The sequence below is a fragment of the Schistocerca gregaria genome, unplaced genomic scaffold (genome assembly GCF_023897955.1).
Source record: "Schistocerca gregaria isolate iqSchGreg1 unplaced genomic scaffold, iqSchGreg1.2 ptg000198l, whole genome shotgun sequence".
Lineage (NCBI taxonomy): Eukaryota > Metazoa > Arthropoda > Insecta > Orthoptera > Acrididae > Schistocerca > Schistocerca gregaria.
The window spans coordinates 2,178,118-2,185,737 of NW_026061736.1; positions in this window are offsets into that span (position 1 = coordinate 2,178,118).

The window sequence follows — 7,620 nt, forward strand, 5'->3', positions numbered from 1 at the left end:
GGGGATCACAGCATTCGTGACATTTAAATTTGTTACTTCTTTGCTACTATATTCGCAATAAATTTTGCAGACAGTATCCGTATATGACGCTGAATGCACCTACAAAATTACATCATTGTACGACACATGTTTCAGGAGATACGTCATAAAAACTCAGGACAAGGCCAGACGCTGCATAGTACGGACGTGGACGCACAGCTGTAAATAAATGCCTGGTCAACACCAAGCTTTTCCGCTAGTCATCTATAAAGATAAAAAATCCCCAATATTGTCCACCAGCATATTTTTGAAAAACCTTTATTTTGTCATCCATTTTTTTTCCTGTAAAAATCGTAAAAGCCGCATCATTGTGTTTTTAAAAATCGTTTCCTATTGTCATCTCTTTTTATGTATTTTAAACCATTTATCGCTTGTGTAACCTGTGGCTACAAGTCCATTCCCTTTATGGGGTAATCGAAATAATAAACAACGCAAAAAAGTGTGGGTCAATTTCTTCCTCATTTTTCGGAACTTTTGATAATAGTAAATCGTTGGCTCTTTGAGGGCGTGGTAGGTACATACAAGAGATTAGTGTAAGATTAGAATTTGGGTTAGATACAGTGCCAGGAGGTTCTGTTTCTAACTGGCTAGCTTCAAAGTACTTCACCATCTACTAAGTGATGCGTTTCATTGTGAATGGTGTGGTCTGTGCTAGGTCTACCCTTTACTCCACAATGCTGTTCCTTCGATGCTATTAAAACCAGGATGTTATCAAAATATATGCACAGTGGCAGACTGGAGTCTGCAGAAATATTTGCAGTGGTGGGGAGGGGGGAAGGCGCGTCGGGGCTGGAGTGCATGATTCTGAGACTGGCACTCTGTGTACAAATCAGCTGGTCAGTTACGAGGTGCATCAAGCTACAAGACCCTAACTCTATAAGCGCTACAACTGGTCAAAGCTAAGGTTTAGCAGTATTGTGGAGAATTCTTATCTGGAAGAGTATGAGTATACTGTAACGAATAAAAACTCTTTACTCCAGATTCCAAGGATGGTTAGGGGCGACGGGTGAAAGTGCCCTTTTGCCTATCCTCCCCTCCCCACCTCCTCCCCTCCCCCTCCCCTTCCCCCTCGCGGACGCCAATGGCTGGCCCGTTCATTTTGAGAACATCAGAGTTGCAGTAACCTTTCTGAGAAACTGTTCTAGATGTCCTTGCGCGTCAATCTTACCACTCACAACAGCAGTGGGAATGTCGGTTATCGCTCAAACAACTGGTTTTCGGCTCTTATCAGTTTCCCAGCCTCACTTTAACCTAATTGTTAAAGCCCGTCACAATACCAGTTCTTGTAATAACCGATTTTCAGTATTTTATTTACATTATTTCCTCTTGTAAACGTAGAAATCAAACAAAGATAAAAATTTTTACTTTCTCAGTTTCTTGATAAATGGAATCAAAACGTCAAATACATTTATGATGACCTGCAGCCGTCCAGAACGAAATTAGAATTATATTAATACCGTCAGCTGCTCACGGGTGTCGATATATATCAACGGGGACAGGTGACAATGTGTGCCTGTCTGGGACTCGAACCCGGGATCTCCTGCTTACATGGCAGGCTCTCTGCCCATCTGAGCTACCGAGGGCACAGACGATAGTGTGACTGCAGGTACTATCTCGCGCACGCTTCCCGCGAGACTCACATTCTCACCTTCCATGTCCACGCACTACATTCGTAGTGTCCCACACCAACACATTCATTACTCGTGGAACACATTCTTACCAAGTCCCGTAACAGTTCGGGGAATACTTGTGCATCTTCACAGAAGAAGGTCATGGCTGGTGTTGCCAGAACCATATACTTATATGGATATGGACATGTCTTCCACGAGGAATGAGTGTGTTGGAGTGGGACTCTACGACTGTAGTGTATGGACATTCAAGGTAAGAATGTGAGTCTCGCAGGAGGCGTGCGCGAGATAGTCCCTGCAGTCGAACCATACACTGTGCCCTCGGTGGCCTAGATGCATAGAGCGTCTGTCATTTTAGCAAGAGATCCCGGGTTCGAGTCCCGGTCGTGGCACACATTTTCACTTGTCCACGTTGATATTTATCAACGCCCGTGAGCAACTGACGGTATTAATATAATTCTAATTTCTTTAAATTGAATAGTCCAATAAAACTTTGTCCGCTGTTCGCTGTTTCTCTCAAAATATAGCGAGTACTTCTATACCACAGAAAACTGCCAGTATTATCCTACTGATTTTAGTTTTTAGAACTCTGCTCAAAAATTATATTTAAATCGGTTATCACAGCACTATGCGGGCATTACGTATAATCCAGCGATAAAGAGTGAAAACTGCGGCAGGAGAACTCTCTTTTTCGTTTTAATTTCTCTGTTAACGGCTAAAAGCAGATAACGTAGACACAGGCAGCAGATCAGGCACTTTCTATTTTTATCCCGAACTATGAATGATTTGTAAAATTTTAACTTTTTTCCTTGTATGATGTCGCAAGTCGACCAAATCGACCATTGTGCTTCACTCGTACTGCATATCGTAAAATACTTCCAGGCTTCCAGATGGTGCCATTCTGTGTTACAACTGACGTTCGACAACAGCGAGAAACTGCGTCCATTCTCGCGCACTGCTTGTATAACAGGCACAGTATTGTCTCGGCAATGTTGGACCAATTCACTTGTTGCTCGTTTCTATCAGCAGTGTTATTAAAGTGGCATACATCACTTTTCCCATTTTTTCTGTAATAACGCAGTATTTAAGAGCTATGGAAATCTTACGAATAAAAATTACTCGTCTTTTTTAAAAAAGGTTTATTTGAAAACTAAAAATTTTACTACGACAACTGTGGCTAATTGGTATATCTGTTTTTACGTGGTTATCAGGAAAATATAAAAAGATACTTGTTATAACCGAGAGCAAACAAATACCGAAAGACATCGGTTATTCAGAACTAAAATACCCATGTCGTTTTAACTGATCGGTTTTTCTATCTCTAAACTGCAGTGTCTCCACAGAAAAGTGTGTCGTTCCATCAATGTACATAGCAACGTTGAGATATGTATGTGTTTATGCGCAATATCGGCAAATGGAAACACGAAGAGGTAATAAGCACATGAGCGATAGAATTTATTTCACAGTCAGAAAAGTCGAGTGACAGACAAGACTGAATCACTGTAATAGAAATTATATGGAAAGCTGTGTAAAGGAAAATTTCCAGTTCTTTCGTGGATTCCAAAATTGAAGCAAATTCCGGGACATCAAGGTGACATAGTCTTATACGGATAGTATTCCATGACTAACGTAATTGGCCCACATACTGTACTGGTATACTGATAATATTACACTACTAAGGTAATTTACCTGAAATAATTTACAAACATGTTACTATAACATTCGCTACTACTCATTACGCTAATTGACCTTCAGCCATTAAGCGCAAGCGCAGATCTCAGTTATGATACGTGCGCCATCCAAAAATTTATCAAGGTGGTAACTCAACACAACTACAAACGATCATTGTGTGCAAAATAAATAGAACACCTCATAAGAAGAACATGACGGGTTTGAATCATTCCCACCGCAAAGGATGAAAAAATCAGGCTTGCACATAAGACCACTTGATAACTAACCAGAAATTCAGATTAGTTGTAGCTTCGGTGACAATCGCCTTTTTTACATTTTCCCCGTAAACTAGATAATTATGAAACGTAACAACTACTCTAAAATATCTGCAGCAACGGACTTGCCGCGGAGGTGGCATCGGTTCACGTGAGATCACCGAAGTTAAGTGCGTTGTCGGGCGTTGAAGGCACTTGGATGGGTGATCATCCAGGCCGCCTCATGATGCCAATCGAGGAGCTACTCGACCCAATAGTAGCGGCTCCGGTCAAAGAAAACCATCATAACGACCGGGAGAACAGTGTGCTGATCCCCGCCCCTCCTGTTCACATCCTCCACAGATGATGACACGGCGGTCGGATGGTGCTGTCCCAGTAGGTCACTCGTGGCCTGAAGACGGAGTACTTATAAAGCAACTACTCTCCAGTGGATGGTCGAACTACTGAGACCTTGATGCCTGGCATCAATAACAGATGGCAGCACAAGAGGTTGGCTTACGCCTACTGCCGAATTTTGCGATCTGTCGTAAGCCTGCGTAAGCACGTGAGGCCTTCCGTCTTAAGTGCAAGCATATCCATTGCGTTTTCTGCCGCGCGACTTGAGTGGAATGTTTCATTATTTCTGAAATATTATAGAAATGTTTTTCGTTGTATATCCTCACCATCGGTACTGAATTTACTGTAAAATTACTTGCTCACTTTTCGGAACTTCCGTTCATAGTAAATCGATACTATTTGAAGCCGTGGTAGACACGAGTCTAGTGTGCTTCACCTTCAGCACCTTCTGTGTCAGTCTCGGTTCCTATGTCCCTGATTTCACAACGAACAGTTCGTTGTCTACTGAGTATACTGTCTGTTGCACGACACTATCCCTCCCACGCTGCTAAATGTAGGTCGTCGGCAAAATATGACTGCAGTGGAACAAGGGCGTCTGCAGAAATTTCCCCAGGAGGTGGTGGTGGCATTGTTAGTGGTGTGTGTGTGTGTGTGTGTGTGTGTGTGTGTGTGTGTGTGTGTGCGTGTGTGTGTGTGTTTGTGTGGAGGCCATTACTATGAAATTCACACAGTCCAGACCGCCAAGGAAAATAAACCTTGAGATTTGGAAAGGTTGTTGATCTTATATCGCTTATACTGCATATTTCGAAATTCCACCTCTAAGGGGGATACACAGGAAATGAAAGGATTTTTGAAACATGTAGCTATTAAGGTAATTTTGAAGCTAGGCAGACGAAAATTTGTATCTGGTTTCTAGGTCAGAAATAAAGAAATATGTGTTCCAGTATTATTGGGAATTTAACCTCTATGAGGTGAAATAGTAGGTGAACATTTTATCTTGAGATAAAAAATTATGGAATGACTATGGAAGTATTTTTAAGGCTATATCTCCGAAAATTGGTATTTGACTTCAAGGTTACAAATAAGAAAATACGTATTTTCGTGTTTTTGGAAGTTCAACCCCTAAGGGGATGAAATAGAGTGAGCTGGTGCGTTTCTGGCGCCAGTTTCCGTCGATCGATGTTTCGATCTTTGAGTCGCGGTCCAGAGGACACTGCTCGCTAACCGACTGTAGTAGTTCTCTGTGCGGCCCAACATCGGGCTTACCGCGCTTACACTGGACACAGTTGCCAACAAATCGCATGCCATCGCCATATAGGTTGGGCCAAAACATGTGTTCCCGAACTCTGTTCAAGGTCTTGTAGAACCCCAAATGATCCCCTACCGCCGAATCGTGGAAATATCTGAGTGCCATGCTAACTCGTTCCTGTGGAATACAGACCTTCCCTTCACCACGGTTGTCTTCCCCTTTACACAAGACACCCCCCCCCCAACCCCACCCCCCGAAGACCTCGCCATCCGCCAACTGCTGCCGAATCGGTCCCCACCCGGGGTCCTCTCCTGTTTGCCGGCTAAGTCGCAGAAGAAGCCGGGTGTCTCGGAGAGAAGGAAATTGACCCCCAGATCCGGCTCCACGTGGCCCTTGCCTTCCCCAGACTCTGCCGCGAACATACGGATAAGAGCGTCGCCAATTTATTGTCTCTGCCACTAATATGGCGAACCTGGAGATAAGTCTCGTCATCTTAACTTCGGTATGATTTTTAGCGATCTTATTAATCAAAGTTTAAGGGCTGGCACTGGCCAAGTAACTCACGGAGGCTCATTGGTTTCAGTCCAGTTGTATTGCTCACCTGTTCTCCAGATAGGGTTGTGTAGTTTATGTCTCAGAAAATTGTCTGCTCTTGATGTGTGTTGTGTTAGAGATAACTGGCAGCGGTCGACGCTAGCATACTGGGAGCAGAGCACCACGGCGGCAGAGAGATATTTGAGGCCATGTCCTCTCCTTTACATCTTGGGTTATGTTGTCACTTTTGCGTGATTCCATCTTTCCGGTGCTGAACTATAGCATCCAAAGTTCAATTGCATTGCCATGTTGAGTATATTTCCATGTCATTCTCTGCCTCGTGGATCTCTTGTATTGATTTGAATCCTTGGTCTGCTCGCGTCTATCGCCAATTCACACGAAATATTGAAGCAACCTTATTTTAAGGGTATTGTCATATAGTCATGTTCTAGTTGTAATCATTCTAAGAATATTGTTGATTAATCAACTGAGTAAGTAAATTTGAAGGTCCGTTTAGTCAAAATTAAAGGACCCCCTTAATTGTTTTAGTCATTTTTATACAGTTTTGTTTAGGAAAGTTGGCAAGCCGAACGTTAAATATCTGTATTCTTACGCTTACCTTTTCTCCCCTGATTGCAAGTAGTGAGAGTTCTGCTATGAATTTTATGGACATTTGTGCTATTTAAGTAAAGCTTTACCTAAGTATATATACCTAGTCATATTCAAATTTCAAGTTTTACGGGTCTCGTTCCACTTAACGAAATTTATTTATTATTTGTCCAACTGATCTGGCCTTGTGATTTTATAATGCTTTTGATTGTAATAAAATATGTAGCAACTACAACGGATTACTATTGTGATTTTGGTGTGTCACTACCATACCCCATATCACAGAGGATGAAATGTTTCATGAAATATATGAAAACCTGTTTTTGATACATTCAACGATTAAGAGGGTGGAATATAGGATGTAATGTTTTATGAAAGTATTTCAGTGCGAAAGAGTTTTTAAAGCGAAATCTATGAATATTGTGTTATAGAAAACTACGTGTTTCACTGTTTTTGGAACTACAACCTCCAAGAAGGTGCAATAGGGGCACAGGTTTCACTGACCCATAGCCTTCCAGCCCAACCTGCAAAGTATACGGACTTGAAATTTGATGAAGGTGTAAATCTTACGCTGAAAGCATCATTTAAGAAGAGATTGTTCGAAATTTCACTCCTATGGGGGTGAAACATGGGTTGAAAGTCTTTTTTTTAAATATGTCCCTATGTCCCTATTGAAGCTATAACTACAAAACTACGAAAATTGACAGTTGGTGTCTCAGTCAGATACAAAAAAGAAACAGGTTTTTAGCATTTTCCGAAATTCTTCCATTGGGGGATAAAATAATTAGTGAAGATTTTTTGAAAATAAATCATTATTAAAGAACTACTGAAGCATTTTTATAGCTACATCTATGAAAATAGGTATTTGACATCTCGGTTGGATGTAAAAAAAATGTGTTTCGTTGCTTTTGGAAATTTAACTCACTAATAGAGTGAAATAGGGGATGTAATGTTTTATGAAATATTTCACTATGAAAGCATTTTTAGAATTAAATGGATGAAGATTTGAATTTGGCTCCTCGGCTCTAAATAGAAGAATACGTGTTTAATTGTTTTTGAAAACCCAACCCCTAAAGGGTGTGAGATGTTTCAGAAAATGGTTCATTATGAAAGGATTGCTAAATATATCTGACAATTCGTATTCGGCTAATATGTTACAATTTTTAAAAACTACGTGTTTTTCTGGTTTTGGAACTTCGAGCATAAGGGGATGAAAATTTTAATGAAATATTTATTGCGTTATATTAAAATATTGTAAATCTGCATCTATGAAAACCGG